Source organism: Neofelis nebulosa, chromosome 2, assembly GCF_028018385.1.
Source record: "Neofelis nebulosa isolate mNeoNeb1 chromosome 2, mNeoNeb1.pri, whole genome shotgun sequence".
Lineage (NCBI taxonomy): Eukaryota > Metazoa > Chordata > Mammalia > Carnivora > Felidae > Neofelis > Neofelis nebulosa.
Window position 1 is genome coordinate 2357150 of NC_080783.1, and position 24850 is coordinate 2381999.

At 54.5% G+C, this 24850-nt stretch overlaps 1 protein-coding gene across 3 annotated transcripts in view; it reads right to left on the bottom strand.

Moving 5' to 3' along the window:
* Positions 1-24850, bottom strand: part of TWIST2 (twist family bHLH transcription factor 2) — a 77762-nt gene that overhangs the window by 47128 nt on the left and 5784 nt on the right. Inside the window, exon 2 of one of the 3 annotated variants that reach the window (XM_058699380.1) lies at positions 8780-10571. The exons of the other annotated variants lie outside the window; for them this stretch is intronic. The gene's annotated coding sequence lies outside the window, so the exon portion shown is untranslated. Of the gene's footprint in view, positions 1-8779; positions 10572-24850 lie in introns of those variants that run through there. 3 annotated transcript variants of the gene reach the window in all.

The following is a 24850-nucleotide window of genomic DNA, read 5'->3' on the forward strand; positions in this document are numbered from 1 at the left end:
CGCCCCGCCCAGGGCTGGGGGACAGAGGGGCTGCGACCAGACCCACCGCTCTTGCCCCCGGCTTCGTGGACTGACCTTCCCCGGCCACGTAATACAAAAGTGAGGCAGGTGTTCCAGGAGAGAAAGCCACAGTCATGTACGTCATGCAGCTGGGAACCAGCAAAAACACAGCCCCGTCAGGTTTTCGTTCCCCAGGGCCACCTCCCTCTCCACAAGGCAGAGCCAGCACGCCCTCCGCTAGCTGTCCTTTCTGAATGCCCCAGAGGCTGGGGTCCACCTTCCTCAATGCCTCCACGCACTTGGGGTGCCTCCCTGGCCAGGCTTCTAGAAAACTCTGCTGCTCACACACTGTCTTCCCTGCTCTGTTTTCAAATTCCCATTCCCTCCCTCCTATTGGAACGAAAGGGCCATGTGGTCGAGGAGGGCTGGGCCATCCCACCTCCGTCACTTCCCTGGTGTCTCCTGCCCCTCCCCCTCCACCGTGCTCTCCCCCCTCGTCTGCCCTGTTTAATGTCAAGAGAGCCCGCCCAGCTCCTCAGGAACAGCAGCTGCAGAAGCGAGCACGAGTGGATTTCACATCAGCAGAGTTTTCCCAGTGAGTAATGTGGTGAAGCCATTGTCTACACTCACATGGGTCCTGCTGGCCCGGCCTGTGCTCTCGGGACAGTGAGAAGAGCAGGCCAGGAGAGGCGGCTCCCGTGGGCAGGAAACGTCCTCTGCCCCATCCTCACAAGCAGGCAGGGTCCAGTGACCGCCACGGTGCCCCTCCGAGGTCCTTGAAGCGCGACAGGCAGAAAGTGGAGGTCCCAAGTCCCTCCAGGGCCACGGTGACCACAGGCTGCCCGGCCCTGTCTGAATACCCTCGGGCTCACTGTCTCAGGATGGGGAGACGTTTGCGCTCAGGGCAGCTCTGTCCGGCAGACATCGGCTCAAGCCTTCCCTGGCTCTCTGCCCCCGGGGCCACGGTGGACAGGCTGCACCCAGCACCCGGCCAGCCGCACAGCAGGGCAAGAGGTCAGGCACTGGGAAAGCCGTGGGGCCCAGACACTGGTCATCCCAGAGCCCCCTCTCCCCTGAGCCCTGCCCATCGGGAACTGGGTCTGCCCGGCCCTCAGCTGCCCTGGGCGGCCGGGACTGCCCGGGTCTCTGCAGGCTCAGAGAATACCCTTCTCCTCTGTAAAAAGCAGCTTTTTGTTCGGCCAACACTCAGAAGTGGGTTATCACGGCAGTTCGGCTGCCGGAGGGCCCCCTCGCCAGGGCAATCTGAGTCGCACACAGCTCTGCCCCGCAAGAGGCTTTCCTCCCAAACCCAAGTGTTTTCACAGCCCATTAACCCTGGTGGCGAGGCCAGGGCAGCGCGGAAGCTCCGTGGTGGCCGCTGCCTTGGACGGCCAATCACCGCAGAGGCGAAGAGGCTCTGAGATCATAATAACATGAGTCAACGCGAACCCAAATTAAATTCACACATGCTTCGCGAGCGCGGTCTGTTTTGCAACGCAGGGCACACCGGCACGGCCAAGGACGCACGGCCAAGGACGCATGGCTCCTGCATCTGTCAGGGCCGCGGCGCAGCGGGGAGAGCAGCGCTGGTGTATTTCCCAGCCGCCAGGTTGTCGACTCCCTGTGCGGTCCTGACCCCCCGAGCACGGCACTGTGTGTGCGTGTGCAACGGTGTGTGAGGGGTGTGCGTGCAAGAGTGTGTGAGGGCAAGGGCGTGCGTGGTGTGTGCATGTGTGAGACACAGATGGACCCAACGACAGAAAGAGATGCCGTGTGGCCCAATGGCTCCCACGGTTGGGAGAGCCCAGGTGGGAGGCGGGGGGGGGGGCGTTCCTGGGGTGCAGCGCTCTCTGGCACTTCCTGACACAGATGTTCACAGATGCAGACCATGGACTGGGGCGATGCACAAGCCTGGGCTGCTGAATGGAACTGAGCCACGACAGGGAAGTGAGCTCACAGCCAGGAAGGTAGGCTGGCCAGTCCAGGGGAAGCCCCGGCACAGGTGAAGCAGGCCCGGGAGGGGGCCCTCTAGGAGGGAGGTGAGTGAGCAGGGGGGCCGAGAGGAGCACAAAGGGGACCCTCACTCTGCTCTCTGTGACCCCCTGTTAGCCAGGGCTCGCTGAAAGAGGCAACACCAGAGATCACTGCTCTGGACACAAGTGCCCCCGACATTTAGTAATAAAATCTCCTTGGGGCTCCCGGGTGGCTCAGTCAGTTAAGCGTCCGACTTCAGCTCAGGTCATGATCTCGTGGTTCGGGAGTTGGAGCCCCGCATCGGGCTCTGTGCTGATGGCTCGGAGCTTGGAGCCTGCTTTGGATTCTGTGTCTCCCTTTCTCTCTGCCCCTCCCCTGCTTGCACGCTGTCTCTCTTTCTCAAAAATAAACATTAAAAAAAATTAAAAAAAATAAATAATGCCCCCATTCCTTCCTTAACACACCATAGCTTGCCACCTGGTCCCTGGTTCTGGGGGTGAGAATCACGGGGGAGGGATTTTCAGCACATGCCTCCCAATGGGGAGGAGGCAGCAGGGAAGAGAGCAGAAAACCCCACGAGTAGTTCTAAGGCACAGCCTTCCCTAGAAAGCAGCAGAGGTCATGAGTGTGTGCGTGTGTGTGTGCGTGGACCCTATGATGCGTCCCCTAAAGTGAGCCAGTTTTGATAGTGGAGGGGGCAGTTAACAAGCAGACTCAGACACGGGAATTAACCAGGACAGTCCTAGGAAGATGGACAGGGACGGTCACATTGATGGGGTGCTCTTCACCCCCACTCAGTCCAGTGGAGCCCCCATGATGATCTCTTCATCACTGAGCCCCCATCTCTCCAAGATGCCCGGGCTGGGGTAAGACAAGGGCAGAGACCCCCCCACCCCGAGGGGGGCACAGGCCCAGCGGGGAGAGAGCCTGGAAGCCGTGTGTCCAGGCTCCCTGCCTCCCTGTGCCTGCCGGAGTTCGTCTCTGCATGAAGCGCTCATTGGACTGGATGTCGTACGATCAGAATTCTCGTTAAATTACGGTCTCACTTTTCATTACTTGGGCGTCAGCCTTTCTATACGATTACATGCCCTCCGTTGGTATGTTTAATGGGCAAATTCTTGCCACGGCCTCCAACATTAACATTTAACAAAACGTTAAAGACAAAAGTCAGCTCTTGGAGGTGGCCGGCAGTAACGAGAGCAGGTCGCGTGTCCAGCTGGCGGCCCGGCCGCCACTCGACTTGGCTCCTGGGCCCGGGTCTAGGATTCAGTCTGCACTGTCACTCCTGTCTGGGGGCACATGTCTTCATTCTGTGTTATCTCCTGGAGGAAGAGACGCCACATGAAGCTGGGGGTCCTGGCCTCACCTGGAAAACCCATCAGGCGGGTGCTGTCACCTGCACTGTGTCAGGGTCCCTGTGAGCTGCTCTGCCGTTGCATTTAACTCCAGATTCACTGCAGAAAATTGTAGCTCTGTCTACAGGTGTCCACGTGGACTCTGATAAGGGGACACGGCCAGGGCCAGGTCTGCGCCCCTCTGACGGCAGAGACCCGCGCATTAACAACTCACTGGCTGGCTCACAGAGAAGGGAGGGGTGCGGTCAGGGAGGAGGGCACCCCAAGAGTTAGGGGTCACAGCTGTGCACAGAGAACTTTGGTCTTTACGACCTCTAAGGCTGTTCTTGCATAGACCTGCCAGACCCCAGCCTTTTTTGGGGTTACCCTGGGAATACCGCTCGCGAGAACCATCCCCTTCACCTGCACCTGAATAAGACACACGTGCAGGTTCTTCCGGAAGTCTCTCTGGCACTATTTCATTCAGTTTCCTTCTAGTCCTCACCCTGCCCCCCACCTTCCAGTGATTTCCACGCCAGGGCCCAGAGACAGATAGCACCTCTGCCAGGGACGGCCCTCCCGTCCGCCCCCCCTGCTTTGTCAGACATTCTCCGATATGTCTGCAGTCTTACTCTTCCATATATACTCCAGGATAATTGTGTCCAGTTAAAAATCATACTAAATACTTGAGTTAATTGGGGAAGGAAATGTCACGGCCATGGTAATAAGCATTTCCAAACAGCATCACAGTCACAGAGGGCTCCTCATTCAAAACAACATTCTGCTGGACTCCCCTATCTCATAGTTTTCATGAGGTATTATATAGTTTTGTTTTCTGGCCCCTTGGATTTCATTACATGGTCTAATTGGCTATTGCTAGCATGCATGAGAGTGTTTTCAAAAAACACCTTCTCTGAGTAACTGGCCTCCATTCTATATGGTTTCATCAGTCGTAAAGGTTTTGGAGGGACGTTTTTGGTGATGGGGTGGGGGGCAAGGTTCCTGGTAGACAATATCTCTTATTGTTCTGTTTTCTGGTAGACCTCGTCATTATTTCTTTTTCTTGTTTTACAGAATCACTTAAAACGTTCAAAGCAATGTTATAGAACAGTACGTCGGGGAGAACAGTCTTGACTTTGACACAAATGACTTGACTGTCACTTCGGCTTCCGAGACGCATACTCTAGGAAGGGGAGGAAGAATCTTTTTATTGTAGCTTCTGAAGATCCTAAGTACGAGAGTTTAATGTCAGAAATACGTTGAATTTTCTCAAATGCCTTTTCAGCATCCACCGAGATGATCCTTTCTCTTCTGACCGTGGATGTGACGAACTGCATACAGAGCAGTGAGGGTCACGAACAATTTGACAAATACTGTTGACAAATACTGCCCGTGTGTCAACGCCCAGGAAAGGACCCAAGGGTGAAAGAAATCACCCTCATCGTCCATCAGTAAAACCTCCATGTCGTGGGTCTTACACTTTTGAAACATCACAGAATTTATTTTTTTAAGTTTATTTATTTTGAGAGAGAGAGAGAGCGAGAGAGAGAATTCCAAGCAGGCTCCTAGCTGCCTGCACAGAGCCCGATGCGGGGCTCGAACTCATGAACTGTGAGATCGTGACCCGAGCCGAAGTCAACTGACGAGTCAGAGGCCTACCAACTGAACCACCCAGGAGCCCCAGAGAATTAATTTTTCTTATACTTTACCTGGAATTTGGGTTAAGTTCCTAATGAGATGGGCCTGCTTGCTTTGTTTTGTTTTTCATGTTTCACGGGTTTTGGTATCACAGTATGACAGATACCCTGTGTGTTGGGGGCTGTCCCCAAAGTGGGGGGGGGCTTTCCACAGTCCCCAGGAGGAACAGACCCACCAGGGGTGCCTACTTATTGCCTGAGTGATCCTTGAAAGAAGAAGGGAGTCATCCAGAGAAAACATACTTTGAGGCTGATACCACTTGAGAAGTAGTTCATGAAACATTTTACAGTCATTTCCCCAGGGCTTTGTTCTTCCCAGTTTCGAAATTCTTAGGAGTACAAAAAGTTACGAGCCACTGAGAGCCCCCGCCTCGGTTTCCCTTTGGTGAGGGCCCAGCGGCTGCCGGGCGCCCTCACACGCAGCTCGGCACCGGGGCCCCACTCTGCCAAGGCCCCACGCCCACAGGCGGCGAGAGGGTGAGGATCTGAACCTTACCCTGCGGGCCTCGGGGCCCCCGCCCCCCAGCCCTGCCCGACGGGGGAGCCCCGCAAGGGGCCAGTTTCCGTGTCTTTTACTTACGTTTTCTCTGTTGCACCCGAGTCTCCCGCAGTCAGCCTTCTTCGGGGCCTGAGTGGCGCTGGTCCAGAGGTCTCGGCCAAGGATCTGTGAGGTGGTCTCTCCATCTGTTCACCTGTGGTTTCGATGCGTGGGGACAGGGGAGACATGCACAGAGGCCCGTGGCCCCCGGCATGGGGATTTGTCTGGCTCGATCTACGGCATTCCTGTGACCCTGGTCAGGCAGCTAAAGTTCACAGCACTTTCTTGGCTCCCATCTGCTGCTGGACGTCCAGCTCGGGGGAAGCCAATCCCTGTTTCAAGGTGACGTGCAATTCTGCGGTTTCTAGCAAATGACAGATGCTGGCCGTAGGAAAAATAAAGCGTTGGGGACGAGCCCCTTCTCAGAGTGCTTGGCCGCCATCACATAGACTTCATTTTCTCTTCTCTGTTCTTTTGGCCAAATCCATTTCTCCCCACGGAGGAAGCTGCCGGAAGAATGGCAAGGAGCCTCTCCCAGGGGGTCACACTGAAGTGGCCTTCTCGGGAGGACCCGCAGCTGGGTTCGTCCCTCTTATCTGTCATCTGGGCTCCTTGAACGGCCAAGCGTCCGCCATGCCCACTCCAGAGCAAAGAGCTGGGTCCACTGTGGCCTGAGACAGTGATGTCCTCCAGATGTCCCCTGTCCCCAGCCAGGATTTGCCCGCTTAGGTCAAACCATTTAAGAGGCGGGAGAGCCAATGAATGTATTTCATATTTTCTGCATTGTTTCCTGAGTCTTCTGGTAGTAAGAGAAAGTGAATCCACCCAGGCTGTGTGAGCTCTGCCTCTCCCCCGTCTGACTTTATTTATTTTTCTTCCTTCGTGCATTCTACCCGAAGTCGCTGATAGAGCCTAGCTGACTGCAGGGGCTCCACAGCGGGGGGCATGGGGAGGGTATCTCCAGTGTGGTAGAGACAGACAGACGAGGACAGAGAACCCCACTCATGCAGCCTCGCTTGCTCCCGGGGGGGCTCGGGGGCCCGGGGGGCCCAGCGCAGGCACGTCTCCTGCCTGAATCACAGCTGGCACCCAGGGGATGTTCACCTCGATCTCCAGGGGAGAGATGTCTCTGTTCCAGAAGACGAGGAAAGGGCCGGGATTTATGTCCTAAAAACAAAAATACCTGCTGGCAGCCGGAGAAGGACCGGGCCAGGGCTGGTGCGGACCAGTGTCCAACAGGGAGAAAGTCAGCAGGCTGCTGTCCAACCGCGACACAAATCATCGCGAAATGTCAGCGTCTTGTAGCAGCACAGGGGTCTGGGGCCAGCTCCTCTGCCGGCACCCTCACATTTTCCCCATTCTTTTGCAAAACAAAGACACTTGGTAACTGTATCGCACATCTTCAGCTCTGAGAACGTGGGACTGAAGAGAGACACTGCGTGTGCAATTAAGATAACCACAGCAGCAGGCAAGGTGGGACTTTTAGGCAACTCTGGTTTCCATTTTTTGGACTTGGTCACAGACCAAGTGTCTGGGCCATCGTGTTCCCCAAGTGGCTGTTCCCCTTGACAGATGACGGCCGCCACCCCCCCAAGGTGCCCACCTTGGTCTGTGATTCCTCTTTGGGGTGTCGTAACTGGGGAAGATGGTCCCCACCCCTCACCGTCCCACCCTGGGCCTGCGCTCTGACTGCTTTGCGCCTGTTGTCTCCCAGACAGGTTGTTAACTTCCCCAAGACATGGGCCGTGTCTCTGCAAGATGCAGAACTGCAAGTGAACCATCCTGGTTTTCTTCAGCAAATATGTATCAGTGAGCTGAGACAAAGTCACCAACACGGCTTTGAGCCCGTGCACGACACAGTCCCCGTTCCCGGGCTAGGTTGGGGGACAGGGACAGCAGACCAGGAGATGAATCACAGGCTTCCAGCTTCTCTTGAGCAAGACCTGAACAAACACATTTTATTATTTTGTTTTTTGGAGCTGAGATGTTCCAGAACATTCCTTACAGGCTCACTTATCAAGTCTTTCCAGACAATGTGACTTTGGGTCAAGTTTTGCTTCTGTCCTGCCCTGACAGGGTAGCTTTACAGGACACTACGTTGTGTTTGAGAATGTGTACGTATGGACGTCCAGCTGTCTTTAGCTCCCGGTCTCCCCCTGCTCCCTCCAGCCGCCTCACCCTCCTCGGCCCCATGCACAGCCTTGCAGGGCAGAGCCCTCACTGCCTTCAGATCTGCTCAAGAGAAGCCCGGGAGGTGCCCGGGAGACGGATGAATCCACGCCTTCCTGGTTTGCAAACCACCATGACCCAACACTGACACGTGGTATTGTAACCGGTGGCTTAACCTACTTGTCTCCGTGGCTGGACGGCAAACCTTCCACAGGACAGACCAAATCGTCCTCACCTTTATGTGTCCAGCACCAAGCATAAGACTGCAAACAGTCAGTGCTCAATAAATGCGAGCACCACATAACGGAAAAGCTCAGAAAGAATAACTCTGTTGCATCAGACCAGCTATTTGGAACCACCCACTGAGTGGGTCCTGCTGGAGATACGTCCATGACCTTCAGATTTTCCTTCTTCAAAAGGAGGAAACACTGGTCATCTGTCCACCAACCTACTCAGGTGCCTACGGCCAAAAGGGCATCTGTTGGGTGTGACATGCCCACGTCCCCGGTGAGGCCCACCTCCCCCCAGGCATGTATGTGCTATTTCATAATTCACGGTTCCTAGAGCCTCTGGGAGCTTTGTGTGTGTGACCTTGAAGATGCAGTTATCAAATCGGCAGATGTGTAATCCAACTCCTAGAAAAGAAAGACCATCACCTTTTCCTCCACAGACTGGCCAAATTAAGTTACTAAGTCTAAACACAGGCAAACAAAAAAGGGTCTCTAATTTCTGTAAGGCTTTGGACTCAAGCCTGTCTCTGAAATCCGTAAGAATCACTTGTGCCTGGAGGGTGCTGGAAGCCCTGACATACCCAGGGCCATACTCCTGAGACCCCTTCTCAGACCTGCTGAGCCCCATTGGGCGGCCAGCTTGCTCAGGGAGTGGGGGCAGAGAGGGCCTGGAGTGGGGTGTGCCCAAGAGTTGTTCCCCTCTTCCAGCTACTATGGCAGGAACACCTCTTGAAAGTTCTGTTGGTTTTTTTTTTTTTTAATGTTTATTTATTTTTGAGAGAGACAGAGAGAGAGAGAGCAGGAGAGGAGAAGAGAGGGAGACAAAGAATCCAAAGCAGGTTCAGTACAGAGCCCGACGCGGGGCTCGAACTCACAAACCATGAGATCCGAGCCAAAGTTGGATGCCTAACCGACTGAGCCACCCAGGCACCCCCTGAAAGTTTTCACTGTAAGAAAAAACACAGGTGCAGCATTATTTACTATCAGCAAGAAACGGAAGCAACCTAAGCATCCAACGATGAATGAATGAGTGAATGAAAGAAACGTGGAATATACACACAATGGAATATTATTCAGCCATAAGAACAATGAAATCCTGCCATTTTTGATGATGTGGATGAGTCTTGAAGGCATTATCCTCAGTGAAATAAGTCAGAAAGAGAAAGACACATACAGTATGATCTCACTTATTTGCAGGATCTAAAACAAAAAACACCTCACAGATACGTAGAACGGATTGGTGGCCGCCAGAGGTCAGGGGTCAGGGGTGAGTAAAATGGGTGCAGGAAGTCAAAAGGTACAAAGTACACAAATCCCGGGGATGCCACGCACAGCATGGTGACTGCAGCTAATAACACTGTCTTGAATATTTGACCGTGGCTAAGAGATAAGATCTTAAAAGTGTTCATCGCTAGAAGAAACAGTGTTGTAACTATTACCGTGGCTGATGTTAACCAGACGTATCGGGGAGACCATTTCACAGTATCCACAAATATCAAATCGCTGTGTTCTACACCTACAACTGATACAATGTTATATGTCGATGACGTCTCAACAAAAAGAAAAAAGGCCTACATCTGAAAGTTGCAAAAGTCAAATGAGATGACGTATGTAGGGTACCTGGACTGAAAATAAATGTATATTCCTACCTTAAAAACACACACATGGCACAAATTTTACCATCTTTGTCATTTAAAAAAAATTTTTTTTAATCTTTATTTATTTTTGAGAGAGAGACAGCGTGTGAGCAGGGGAGGGGCAGAGAGAGAGGGAGACACAGAATCCGAAGCGGGCTCCGGGCTCTGAGCTGTCAGCACAGAGCCTGATGTGGGGCTCGAACCCACGGACCACGAGATCATGACCCGAGCCGAAGCCGGACGCTTACCCCTCCGAGCCCCCCAGGCACCCCACATCTTTATTAACTTCAAGTGTACATCTCAACGGTGAATGGAATGTCCACGTTATTGTGCAACCGATCCCCAGGACTTTTTCATCTTGCAAAACTAAAACTCTGTTTCCATGAAACATTCCCCATCTTCCTCTTGCAAGGCTTCTGTCTCCATGCATCCGACTCCTCCAGGGACCTCATGTAAGTGGAACCATGCATCATTTGTCTTTTTTGTGACTGGCTTGTTTCACTGAGTGTCGATGTCCCAGGTCCCTCCACGTTGTGGCGGGTGTCCGAACATCCTTCCTTTTAAGTTGTTCTACTGCAGGGGTAGACCACGAGGGGTTGATCCGCCCAGCCCTCCAAGAACATTTCGGCTGCTTCCTCCTCTTGACGCCTGTCATGAACGCGGGCACACACATCTCTCTTGAGAGACCCAGCTTTCCAACCTTTTGGGTGTAAGCCCAGAACCAGGATAGTTCCATGTTTAACTTTTTACGGAACCTCCACGCTGTTTTCCGCAGTGGCTGCACCAGTCCGGGTTCCCACGCACACCACACGAGGGTTCCCCTTTCTCCACGTCCTCGCCAACACCTCACCTTTCTGTCCTGATGGGTGCGAGGGGATAGCTGTGGTTTGATTTGCACTTCTCTTGCGTTTAGGGACGTGAAGCACCTTTTCTTGTACACGTTGGCCATTTGTAGATGATCTCCGGAGAAATGTCGATTCAAGTCCTTTGCCCTTTTTAAAAATCAGATTATCCGATTACAAATCAGATCACAAATTGTTAAGCTGTAGACTTTCTTTACGCGTTCTGGATGTTAACAAATTTGCCAAGATCTTCTCCCACTCTGCAGCCAGCCGTTGTCACCCTGTCCATTAGGGTTGATAAGTCCCTTTGGTCTATTTTTGCTTTTGTTGCCTGTCTTCTGAAAATTTTCCCGAGAGGGCCCAGACTGTTCTTTCTGCAATAAAGTTCCAACCCCATGGTGGTGAACAAGTTATGGCAGTAGCCTGTGGCCATCACCTCTCTGAAAGAGCTCCTCACTGCCGTCGACATGCCTTCCCGCCCTGGATGGACAAATCCTCATCACTCACTTTTCGAGTGAGTCTGGCACGCATTGGTATCTCTCTGTGGAGTCCTCCCCGGCCACATCCTTGAAGGAAAACCACTTGAAGCAGCAGACATCTGCACCCCGCTCTCCCCCCTAACATGATCGGACAGCACCTCCAACACCGCCTCGTCACGCAGCATTCCCTCAGTCACATGTCAGTCCCTGCGCCCGCTGCTCCCAGCAAGGCAGGACCCCTGTGCACAGCATCCAGCTGTGGCCGTGCTAAGCCATCACATTTGTTCCTTCTCTACGTCCACCCCCCCCCGCCCCCATCTCCAAACCAGCCGGAATCTTGCAGATGTCAGACACCCCTGAGAACACAGGTCAGGGAACGATTCTCTCTTCAAGATCACAGGCCCCTGAAGACTGGGGGAGAGGCACCACCGTGGGGTCAGAGCGCATAAATTCAATCCCAACCAGCCCCCAGCCAGCACACGGACTGGGCCTGATGGGTAATGACCCCTCTGAGACCCATACTCGGATCTAGAAAATGCGAGGAGTAGCCCCCACCCCAGTCGCTGGACTGTCGTAGGGACTTCATGGCTGCTTCAGGCCCCTGTACTGTGCCTGACATGCAGGGAGTTCCTCAGTACTTGCTGAGCCATTAGAATACGTCCCCTCCACGCTGTGCCAATCGCCACACCGAGCCCAGTTGGCCATGTCTGCGCCAGTGGGCACCCAGGACGGTGTGGGGAACCTGGTACCGGAGAATCACCAGCTCGGAACGCAGTGATCTGGACAGTCTCAGCCAGGGACGCTCAGCTGCCCATGCTGGAAACAGCATCTTTTATCTCATGAGGGGCAGCTAGGGGCCCTGTGGTCCAGCCCAGTGATGGCGTGACCGAGTGATGGGGGTGGGGGTGGCTGGGTCTGTGCTGGCCACGCCCCCAAGTGCCGTGTGCCTTAGACGGCCTCCTCACCTCTCCTCGGAGCCAAAGCTATGGGTCGTGTGTGCGTTAAGTCTCGCTCGGCTGCAGAATCACCGAAACACAATGTGCACCAGAGTGAGGGGTCAGATCCGGGCAGATGGTGAGCTTGCAACCCGGGGGCCCCCCCAGCCTCAGCCCTGACCCAGGAAGGCCCCAGGGCCCCCCAGAGCTCCCTCCAAGGTAGCTATTCCGGGGTCGGCCGAGAGCCTCTAGTCCTCTGGGAGCCCCAGGCTGGTGCACCCGGGGGCGCGGTGGCTCAGGCTCGGGTCGGGGGGACGGAGCCCATGATGACCTCCACCCTCCCCTGACTGCAGCTCCCGGGGTTTCCATTACCTTCAGCCTTCCACTCAGCCACCTGCTCACGCCCCACGTGATAGGACAGCCCCCCTCAGCCCCCCCCCCCGGCGATGCGCGCACGGGTTCCCGTGGTCCACCTCCCCGCGTCACCCGGCCCTTGGGGGTGCAGGGGAGGCCTTGAGAGATCCCTTGCCCCCGGCCTCCCAGCCCACCCAGCAGCTCCCTTCTGATGAGGACACTACTGCATGTCCGTGTTTGGCTTTCAGTCACTTCATCTGCAACACGGGACCCCATGCTGCATTCAGTCCTTGGATGTGCTTGTTGGCACGCAGTGGGCAGGCTGGGAGACAGCACTCTTTCCTGTTTTATTGAAAGGTACCCAGCCACGACTCTCCCATTGGGGCCCAAGCACCCCAGGAACCAGGCTGGGTTCTTACTGACCCCCACACCCCCAAAGCCACTAAATAAAGCCTGGTGAGACACAGGCACTTCACTGAGTGTGTGTGTGTGTGTGTGTGTGTGTGTGTGTGTGTGTGTTGAGGCCAGAGGAGATGACATCGCACAGAGCACAGCATTTCACTCCACAAATCCCCCCGCAGACCGACGTGTGCCTCTACCCCCGAAGATCACCCCTGTTAGGACTCATTGTGCCAGGTGCCCTCTCTCTCTCTCTCCACCCTCTTCTTCTGCAGAGAGCGATTTAGGAGACACGGCCCCAGGAGCCCCCGCCCTGCAAACTGCCACTGGCTTGTAGAGTGGACAAGGCCCTCCCAAGACGAGGCTGACTCCACTCTCAGCAGCAAACTCAAGGCCCGCAGGCTGCCAGGAGTGTTCTCAGAAGCAGCCGGGGAAGGATAAATCACAAACGCTCTTTCCTGCCCCCGAGAAAATGTGGTTTTGGATCACGGACCCTGCACGAATCCCCACTATTGCATTTCTGCAACATGCAAACACGTCCCACGTACAAACCAGGGGCCTGGCTGTGGATCGGACCGGGCGGTCGTAACACACAACCAAGCCGTGGTCCCGAAGCTGCTCCCAGGGAAATGGGCAAGCAGGTGCCTGGAGGTCATTACTAGGGGCGCACCAGACATGGGAAGCTCAGGGTTCACCTGAAACACTGCAGGAGGACTGCCGGGGCCCCCAAGAAGGGGATGCCGGGCTGGGTACTGGAGGGAGGTGTGGAGATGGGGGCATGCTGGTGAAGGGAAGGCCGCACAGAGGCACTGAGAGCCAAGAGGCGACACGCAGAGAGGCAGGTGCCTGGATCGCTCATCCACTCTGCCCCTCCTTTGGACCCCTGCCCCCTGCCGGTCCCTGCTGCAGTGCTGGGTGTGCAGCGAAAGGGCGAGACCCCTTCCCCGCCCTGGGGAGCTCATCTGGAGGATGCCTGGGGATCAGAAGAGCAGGGCCCGCAGCCACGAAGGGACCAGGGCAGCCCCACAGTGGGGCTGGCATAAAGGAGCCGGCATTCGACACACCCCGGGGTGCCACACACCATGAGGGGCACGTGACGCACATGTTCCACCAACCGCTTACGTGGTTAAATCAGACGTGGTCTGGGAAGGGGCCACTGGCCGCTGGTGTAAAGAAGGCCACCGCACACCTGTCGGAAGAGCCCATACCCGGAACGCTGACAGGACCAGCTGCCGGCGAGGGTGTGGGGAGAGGGGGCCAGGAGGGACGCACCCGGGACCGCACGTGGAAGGCAGCCCGATGTTTCTCACCGAAGGAAACACTCTCGCCATGCACTCTGGCACGTGCACTCTTTAGCAGGCACCCACAGAAGTTGCATGCTTACATCCACACAAAAACCTGCACGCGGATGCTTCTGGCAGCTTTATTCATAACCGCCAAAACTTGGAAGCACCCAGGGTACCCTTCGGTAGCTGGACGCACGGACGGTGGTGCACCCGGACGATGCTAGAAAGAAATGAGCCATCGAGCCACGAGAGGCCACGAAGGAACCGGAAACACGTGTTATCAAGTGAAAGAAGCCAGTCTGGAAAGCCTGCAGGCTGTATGATTCCAACTATGGGATCTTCTGGAAAAGGCAAAACTACAGAGACAGTTAAAAGATCAGTGGTGGCCAGGGGTCGGGGGTGGGGGGGAGAAGGGGAGGAGCAGGGGAGGCGCAGAGGATTCTTGGGGCAGCGAAGGGACTCTACGACAGCACAGTGATGGCTCCGTGTCACTACACGCTTGTCCACGACCACAGAGTGCGCACCACCAGGAGTGAGCCCTCGTGTGCACTGTGGACTTTGGGTGACCGAGATGCGTCTGTGTGGGCTCATCCACCGTAACACGTGTACCCCCCACCTCTGGTGGGATGCTGCTAACAGGACAGGGCGTGCCTGTGTGCAGGTGGGGGGTGGGGCACAGGAAATCTCCCTACTTTCCCGCCATTCTGCTGTGAACAAAATTACACTGCTCTGAAAGAGTCAAGTCATAATAAAATATTAGTAAATTGCAATTCACAGCACGGAGGGACGGGAGATGTTCCACTATCGGGAATCATAGGCAATCACACACCAGTGTAATACAGATGGGGGGTGGGGGGGGGTGACCAAGAACACTGAATCTGCGTCCTTACTTACGCCACGTATTTGTAAAGGGGGTGTGGTTTCTTTAGGCTGGAAGAAGGTTCCCAGACTCCTACAGTAAAGAAGCTCCAAACCAGCAAAGTCTTGATAGTACAGACCCCGAGATTCCCCTTCTTCCCTGGCCCTGCAAGTTCAAAGGTTTAATCGCTGGGCATGAAGAGCCAAGAGATGCCTGGGAGAGGAGAGGGGCAACCTGCCCATTTCTGGTCCCGGGGACCCCGGTGTCCAGGCTGAACAGCACCTGGCCTGCCTCACTGAGTCCTGCCAACAGCAAGCTGCACAGGTGCGGGGGGCGGCATGGGGGGCAAGGTCAGCCCTCACCCGGCAGCGTGAGCTGGCTGGGCCGCCCATGAGCAGAGGTCAAGGGCCTAGGAAACGCCACATATGCTGGGCCGGGCCTCTCCCCTCTCTCTCCGAGGAGCTGCCCTGCTCCATTTGGGGACCACCACCTTGGCTGAGCCAGAGACGCCCAAAGGAACAGCACGGCCCCAGAGCAGGAGCTGGGCCATATTTGACACAGAAGGGAAATCTTCGCTCCTAGACAGTCTGCTGGAGGCGCAGACGGCCTCGGTTCAATTCCTGCCTCTGCCCGCTGCTGGCTGGATGCCCTTAGCTGAGCCACCGAAGCCCCTCAGTTTTCCCACCTGGGGAGTGGCAGTTAGAGACCCAACCGGACTGGGTTGTTTTCAGGATTAAAATAACACTACGGGCCAAGTGCTGTGGTCAGGGGGCGGGGTGGGTCAGAGCCTCAGCTGCGGGCGCTCAGCGTCTCTGCCCGTCTGCTCTGCTCTGCGCACCCCTGCAGGGCAGAGTGCTTCTGCCGTAGTCGCTTACCCCCGCTGCCAGTCTGGAGCGGGACACGGGAGCTCCTAAGACCCCTCTGCAGCCAGGTCTGGGTTGGGCGAGACCACCCGGTCCCCCCTGAATCTAGGTCACCCCAGCTACACCCTGTGAGTTTTCCAGAGCCCCCAGCCTTTCCCCCTCCCAGATCCTGAGGCCAGGCCCCGATGCAAGCCCGACACTCTCCACCTTACAGAGGGTCCCAAAGGAGTTGGGAAATCCCAGGGACCGCCTTCCTCAGTGCACAGGAGCTTCCTGAAGGGCAACTTTGTGCAGGAATGTCCCCAACAGGCATTTTTGAGGGGGGGTGGAGCGCAACATGGACCCCGGGCCAGGGTGGACCCTGGCCTGGCATCTCTGAGCACCCAAGGCCTGCACTCACCACATACACCCACCCCCCCCCCCGACCCCTCTGGGCCCTGCCGTGGCCCCATGGGCATCAGCCTCCACTCCAGTCCCACGAGCGTGTGCCCACGCTCCCTCTGCCCACGCCCGCCCTCAGGAGCTGGGAGCCGCCTCTGCCCTGCGCTCCTGGCCTCCCATTCAAGCCTCCCTGCTGTTTACTTGAACAGCCAGAAGACAGAAAGCCATGGCTCTGAGTCACCCGCTTTGCTCCACGGTCGGCTCTGATTCAGGCAGGAGGCCCACGGCGGGGACCAACCCGGCCGTTAACCTCCTGGTTTCTCTGTGTCGCGACAGCAGAAGGTATCTGTGGTTTCGGGTTGAGGATTAACGCACGGCTGGCTTGGCAGCCACGGCGTGTGGACGAGTGTGCGGACAGGAGACAACCTGGAGCACGCACATGCGTGGGGCTCTCCCTCCCCGAGCCTCGGGCCGCTTCACCGGCCGCGATGGAAACTTACAAATATTTCAGTCATGTTTCTGAAGAGGGTTTGGTCATCTGGCAAGTGTGGTCCCAGAACTTGCCAGAAGTATGCCTCAAGCGCAGCCCAGGGGTGAGAGAAGGCAGGCCTAGTGCAAATTAGATTATGGCTGAGGATCCGAAGGGGAATGTGAAACTAGGAGCCGGGGGCTGTGCCTGGGGACTCGCGGCTGGTGTCAGGTCCCCAGGGAGATGGAGGTGTGATTCAGGCACTAGGGGCGGGGAGGGCTCTGCACAACCGGGCCTGCTGGTGGGGGGACGAACGCCCTGGCCCACCGGTGTCCCCTCCAGTCCCGAGTGCTCACGGGCCACCACAGAAGGCCAGGGGCTAGGGGGGAGTGTTTTTAACTCCTCGTTCCGATCATCAGTGAGTACAAACGGCTCCAGAAGGTAAGGGGGCTTCTGTCGTATTTCTCCTCCCAGTTTGGGTTAGGAGAACAGTCCGTGAGTTTGTTGTATTTCTTCCACTTACTTCTATACATATGAAGTGGTTTGTGATTAAGAACATACATCCCCAAATACATGGAGACAAGTTTACAAAATAAAGACAAGTGAGGGTGTTGTTAGCAAATGGGGGGGTACCACTGGGGGGCAAGGACAAGGACAAGCGAATTCCTGAATTCCCGTCGTCGCAGGAAACCCATACACAGCCCTGCTGCCGCAAACAAACTCGCAGTTCCTCCAGGGAGTCAGGCTGGGCCATATTCATACGTTCTGGAAAAGTGTATCAAATTAAACTACCATTAAAGGCACTGCATAAAAAGAATGGTCAGGGTCTTGAGCCGAGGGTTGCAGAAGACAGAAAAATAATTATTTTTTCTTACGTGACTTCAGGTGGCACCAAACCTGTAATATTGAGAGGAGGGTCCAGCGAGGGTAACAACAGGCTGGTCCCTCAGGAGCGGGGCTTTGCAATGGGCACGCAGGGGAGGGGTCAGCAGAGTCCAGACCAACGACTCGCTTGTGCACACCCTCGACCCTGCCTTTATTTTTTTTTTAATTTTTTTTTAACGTTTATTTATTTTTGAGACAGAGAGAGACAGAACGTGAACGGGGGAGGGTCAGAGAGAGAGGGAGACACAGAATCTGAAACAGGCTCCAGGCTCCTAGCTGTCAGCACAGAGCCTGACGTGGGGCTCGAACTCACGGACCGTGAGATCGTGACCTGAGCCGAAGTCGGCCGCCCAACCGACTGAGCCACCCAGGCGCCCCTACCCTGCCTTTAAAAAGCACCGTTTTCTTGGAGTAAGACCCTGGTATTTGCAGAAAATTTGGGAAAGAAGGAAAGCCAATGAGAATAATAAGAAGGAAAGGAAGATCTCGGATTCCCGCTTTGGCCGAGAGGCATTCGCTCTTGTGACAGACGCACCCATGCAAACACACGCTCTGATTCTGCAACCTGGGGTCAGAGGATCTGCTCCACTAGGGGGCCATTTCCCTCGATAACCAAGTATTTGCTTACAAGACACAGTTTTCTGGCTGTGTAGTGTTTCAGTGGATGGATAAACCACAATTTATTCACCCTTTTCCCAGGACATTTGAAGGATCTCACTAATATTAGCAAAGCTGATAGGAATCTCTTTGTTGCTGGTCAGATTCGACCATCGTTCACTCAGGATAATGCCTAAAACCGGCCTTGCTTGTCTCAAAGGGCATTTCCAAATTTTAAATCTTCTCTTATCCATTGTCAAAATCTCTTTGCAAAGATTTTACAATTTACCTTCTCACTGTCAGAGACGAGATGGCCTGGTTCCTCACGCTTTCCTTAATACTGAGGGTTCTCATCTTTCCAATGTAATTAAAAAATGGTATCCTCCTGCTTATTTTCCATTTCTTGGATTATTGCTGAAGTTCAACACTTGTCATATGTTGACTGGACAACTGAACTTCTTCTTTTGTAAATTCGTATTATGACCCTTATTTTCCACTGGGGTTTTTTAAGTTTATTTATTTATTTATTTATTTAGAGAGAGCGAGTGAGCGAGCACGAGTGAGGCAGGGGCAGAGAGAGAGGCAGAGAGAGAGAATCCCAAGCAGGTCAGCACAGAGACCAACGTGGGGCTCTATCCCACGAATCGTGAGATCATGACCTGAGCCAGAATCAAGGGCCAGACACTTAATGGACTGAGCCACCCAGGTGCCCCATTTTCTTTTGGATTTTTAAGGGTTCTTTGTCTAGTAAGATTCACTGTACCACACATTGGTAAGTACTTCCTTCCTGGCTCATGAAAAGTTTCTGATTGTCGTAATTTTTTGATATATAAAATTTCAAATTTTAATTTAGTCTGTTATTTTTTCCTTTGTATCTTGTGCTTTGCCACGCTTGGAACGATCAGCTTCAGGAAGCAGAGGCCGTGAGGGGTCCCCATTAGTAAGTGTCACTTAGGTCCCCTGAATGTTCACTGTTGGCTTCTGTGGGGCAGCGACCTGGGTGTCCCCACCGCACTCCGTCTGTGGCCACATACTGCAGGTGATGGACGCCTCACGAAGCATGGGGCTTCGATGGGGTAAAGTGAATGCATCCCCTGGGGTTCACCAGGAAGCCTGATTTTCTATTAGCTTCGACAGCAGATGCGGCCAGGGAGTTAGCTGAGTGGGTGGACATCGGGACACCGAGGCCTGACCTGCTTTGGGGACAGTAAGAAGGGCAGGTGAGTGGGAAGGAAGGGGCACTCTGTGTGTTGCTCACCCAGGGGCACCAAATTTGGTTCACGTCACCTGGATGGTATGTCTGAAAACCAACTGCACAATCAAGGGCCAGAGACCCCCCGCTTTGTGCCCTATCCTGACCGGAGCGCAGGCCCCAGTGTCCCGAGGCTCGCAGTGCATGTGGATATGCCCGAGGCTCCTGTTCAGGTACTCGGAAGCAGGAGAGAGGAGAGCAGAGGGTCTGGGTGCACAGCGAGGGTGCGTAACCCGCTGACAGATCAGAGTGTGGCCCCTCTGCAGCCGGGAACCCATGTGGGGCTGACGGATGGGGGCCCTGACATAACATGTGCCGGCTCGAGGTGACCCAGGCTCCCGGCAGGACAGGTGCACAACCAGGGGTGCGGACAACCAGGTCCCCTCCTGCTGTCTCTCCCTGGAGCCCTCCTTGTCAGCACGTGGGGACTCTCTGTCTCTCTCCCTCCCTCCCTGGTGGCCGTCCCTCTAGTGGGGCAGGGGACCGGGAATGGACAGACAGCACCGTCCTTTGCTCTGGGCAATCCCACTCTCCTGGGAAGGTTCTCTGGGACCTGCTCCCAGTTCTGAGCCCTTCTGCCTGGATTCCCTAGCTGCTAACAATCCATGAGCCCAACACGATCTTTGTGGTTTCTGTGAGTATCTCAAAGTGCTGACTGTGCAACACCATGAAGGTGAGAGTGTTTAAAAAAGAAACGGAGCTGGATCGTGGCCACAGAAGCCCCGGGAAAGCCACTGTGCCGCCTCCTCCCTCCGGCGTGGGTCCCGAGGGCACAGGAGGCTCAGGAGACACAGCAAGGTGGACGGATCAGGGGAGGAAGGAGAGGAAACACCGTCCCATTGGCCGGAATGACCTCGTGCCACCGTCCTGCCTGCACCGTGTCTGGGGACAGCACAAGAGCACACGCACCACCCTTTGTTCTATTCCCAGCCCCGGGGGGAGAGGGATTCGCTGAGAGGAGCAGCACTGAGCCGCAGGCCCCGCTTTTCAGGAATCATCATGTCCCTGGTGGCAGCATTGACCTCCCCAGGGTCTCTCTGAGCCTGAAATGGTCTGACCCATCGCCAGGCCTGGGGTTTTGGGGAGACCACTGCTGGATGGGTCAAAATGTCCATGGACCACCCCTCCCGCCCCACTACACATGGGGAAAACGCCCCCTGCTTTCGGCTGGGTGCACTGCAAACGACGCACAAGCTGGGGCTATCCCTTCCCCATCCGTCACCCCCAAAAGTGTGAGAAGACTCAGTCCATGGAGGGGCTTCCAGAGAGATAACTGACGGGCCACCAAAACCAAAGGGTGGGCAACGAAATGTCAAGTATGTTATCAGAGTTCTTGGACGTATTTTTTTTTTTTTTAGGACCACATTAGGAAATAGATTTCCAAAGAGAAAGAGAAACGTTTTCAGGCAGGGATAACTTGAAGGGAAGGATAATGGGATAAGCACAGAATCACGTGGATAAACCAAACAGCGCCTCTGGAAAGGGGCGAGAAGCTGAAGGTTTAACACCTCCCCCCCGTCGGCCCCACTGCAGTCCTCCTTGTTACCAGAGAGACCCACGGTCTGTGTCACAGGATATTTTGGGGTTTGTAAAATACACATAATTGACATTTATCGTTCTGACCATTTTAAAGTATAAAGTCCAGTGGAAGTAAGCGCACAGCCCTCACCCTGTTGTGCAAGCATCATCACTATCTATTTCTAGAACTTTTTCATCACCCCGAACAGAAATCCCACACCCGTTAAGCAATTCTGTCCCAGGCCCCCTCCTCCGGGCCCTGGAAGCCACAGATGCACTTTTGCCCATTCCGGATTTTTCGTCCAGATGGAATCCTACCACATTCGGTCTCCTGCGCGTGACTTCTGAGACTCAGCGTCGCGTTTCCAGGGTCTGTCCGTGTGACAGCAGGTGCCGGCGTCTCGCTCCTTCTTACGGCTGAACAACATCCCACCGTGGGGCTAGCCCGCATTTTGCTGACCCCGCAGCCGGCAGACGCCCGTACTGTTTTCACCTTGCGGCTCTCGCGAGCAGCGCTGCAATGAACACACACCCGCACGTTTTTCGGTGGAGACCCTGCTTTCGATTTTTGGGGGGCGTACAGCCAGCGAGGAGTGGCCTGGTCACACTGACTCACAGAATACTGACAGCTGCAGGGCATCAGAAACTCACTCCCCCATTCGCATAGAGGGAAACTGAGTCCCAGAGAGGCGATGCCTTACCCAGGCCACGCACAACCGCGGGCTGAGAGCGGGAGTGTCCTCCACCCCACGTGCAGCTTCAGGAAAGTCTCGTTGATCCCCTAGACCCAAGACAATGGGTTTGCCCAACAGATTAACTCGGGGACCCAGCTGGCTCCTACAGAGGCCACAGACTGTGGTTTCCACCTAATTAAAATTTCCCCAAACAGAAAAATGCCACGCAGGAGTTTACTAAGGGAAAGTATTCCATACGGTGTCTTCTGGGAACAGTGACTTCAATAAATCGCAAAACCCACCGTGGAGAGTCACGCTGGTTACACGGAGCCACGGGCGCTGGAAAGCCCTCCCAGTGCGCGGGTTATTGGTTCCCGTCGCCCAGGATCACGCAGGGGAAAGCAGGGGACCCAGAAAGGCACCCCAGCCTCGCCCTCTGTCTGCGCACACTGCCCTTCCCCTCGTGCTGCCTGGAAAAAGGAACATTATGTAACTAGCAGTAAATGAGATTTGCTGCATCTTTCAAAAAAGAAATGTACACCACAAAAGATGGGTTTGGAGAATCTGCACACGGCCACTGACAGTGGCCGGGCACTTTCCTGACGCCCCTTGGAACAAAGTAAGAGGCGAAAACACTTGTAAAGTCACTGTGGCCTGGGTGGCCTCCTGCCTGGGGTGTGGAGGCAGAAGAATTGAGGTGGCCTTGCTGGGTGTGAATGAAGCGTCCTTTTTCTGGGAAGGCGGGCAGCGTGTTTATTCTGATAAAGCATTTTCCGCTCCCTCCCGAGGGGCCCGGAGGGAAGAAGTGATCCGTGTGCCTCCAGCAAGCAGCACAGGGGGAGGCATCGCGGCACCCAAGCCCGGGCCTTGTGTTTTCTCATCAAGGGGCCTCCACCCGCTCGGTCGCCCCGTCACCTTTTCCCTTTAATAAATCGTGAGACGCTGGATTCACGTGTGTGGAGCCTTCGGAGACCCACGAGGAAAGCAAATGGCTCAACGATGAAATTGTAGGAAAGCGTCCATTTCTGAAATGTCATTAAACAAAAGTGGGTGCAGCATAAGAGCTATCCTGAGATGAGCCAGCAGGTACATACATCACGGCCCTCACTTTATGCTTATTGAAGTGGAAGAGGATCCCTATCCTCAAAAAGGAGTCCACAGGGGAGCTTTGGAATTGGCAGTAATTTAACATCCAGCACAATCGCCTTAAGTTAATTCTTCCCTCCGAGTGTTTCACCGTACGGACCCTTCCTCACACCTCAGCAACTCCACGGGAGATGAGCTCTGTGCACACGGAGATCCGCCTCGGCCCTACCGACGATGCCACAAAACACCAGTGTGCGCTCGTGGGGTCACCACACGGTCCCCGGGGGGTTTGGGGTGGCTGAAGCCACTCAGGTTGCACGAGAGAAAAAAATAAATAAAACCGGGATACATCAGGTTTCCTGGGGTCCAGATCTCTGGCACACTTCTGTTCTAGGATCAGTGGAGCAGCTTTCTTAGGAAATAGTGACGATGGGCAATTGAGGACAGGGAGTCACCGAGCCCGGGCGGGCGGGGGGGGGGGGGGCCTGGGTGGACCTCACTCACGAGCTGCACCAAACTTCCCAGACCCACAGCCGCCCAATCCCGGCGTGTTTCCTCGCCATGTGGGGTTGTGCTGTCTCTGGAACCTGACGATGGGCTTTCTGTTCACCCTTTATCGCTTATCATAATATGAAAATGTATGTGGGCTTCGGATAACAGTAATAACAACACAGAGGAGCCCTCAGCTAAAGAAGACAAGAAGGAAAGCTGGGTGTAGGGGTGGGTGGTGAAGGGCACGGCTGGGGAGGAAATGCTCACCAGGCAGGAAAAAATGTGCAAAGGATCAAATCCTTCTCTCTGGGTTTCCCACCCACGCACGCAGACATCACGAAAGAGAGGAAAATCAGTTTTGATTATAGTTAGGGACCCATTTCTATATGGTTCGCGTTTGCGAACGGTTTGAATTCGGGAAAACCCGTTTTTGGTGAGGATACTGTCGGTCTGTGGGGCTCAATGACGTGAAGGCAACACGTCTCAATTGGAGACAGAAAATCACGCCTTCGCCTCCCTCCTTTCCTTCCCAATTTGCAGCAAATCAGGCATTTAAATCCCAGAGAAACGACAGACACCTCACAGGCGGTCTCGTAAGAACGGGATTCTCGGTCCACGCAGCCTCCTGGAAGTCAGCGCAGGACCTCCTAACCCCGCAGGCCAGCCTGCCTTCGGTCCTTGCACTGAGCCAGACGTCTCTGGCTGACAGGCACTCTGCACCCCCGGGTCCGAAAAGTCAAACAACGCAAGTGGCTTTTGGTTTCTGATCCCCCTGCACACACTTCACGAGCCAAATCTACTTTAAGAACCGAGATCAAGGAAAGGAAATAGCAGTTTGATCTTTTATTTCTAGAGCTCTCGTTTGAAGGAAGACGCTGCCTGCTTGCATTTTGACTTCCAGAACGTTAAATCAAAGTAGAACACACAAAGAAATCCACCGTGGCAGTAGACAGAGTCAGAGACTGTAAACTATGGGCCTGTGTTTTCTTTTAGGGAGTTTGTTTATTTTACAAGCTGTCCCTTCTGGAGCCCCCACTTGCCACGGAAGCAGGGGGAAAAAAAAAAAAAAGAAAGAAAGAAAAGAAAAAAAAAGATCTCTTGAATCTCTTAAGAGACATGCTCAGAGTAAGAGAAAAGAGCGTGGCATTTTGTTTGCTTAGCAGTAGTAAAACAGCATTAACAACAAAAATGTGGGCATTTTTTTTCCTCCAGGAGGAAACCAGCTAAAGTTTCCCTTCCCGATTTCTCCCTCCTCAAAGCAAAAGGCTAAAAACCTGCCCTAAGTTGTTCTGTGCTGAGTGGCCCTGTCTGGTGCTCGGGAAAGTCTCAGGGTGGGACCACAGACCTCGGCTACGGGGTTGGGATTTGATGTCTGGTCACCACCAAAGGGTTAATGGAAACCTAGGTTTCTGCCCAAATCTTTCCTGAGTCAGTCACACACCAGATCTCCACGTTCAGAAAAACAAATGTGAACTCTCTCTGTCAAAAACGAAACAGTGGGACATACAAATCTAATGCCAGACAACATAACTAAATTACCATTCCCCCCCCCCCCCGCCCCAATGATGCTGATGACTATTTTTTTAAAGGCCGAATGTGAGCTAAAAAGAAAAAGTATTTTCCAGTAACTGAAAGCTCTTTGGGTTACCCTTCATTTCACTGATGGGGAAATTGTGATCGAAAGAGAGGGGGATGTGCCAATTTTAAAGGTACTGGTCTTAGAAGTTGAGAAGTAAAGTTACGATTCTATAGAGGAGGTCACGAGAATCCGGGTCATCTCCATTCCCCACCCCCCACCCCGGTCAAGTAACAGAAGAAAGCATATCGGGATGGGAAACTGGGTTCTAAGCACCAAGTGTCCACAGACCCCACGCGCTGAGCTTCCTCAACCACGGGCTTC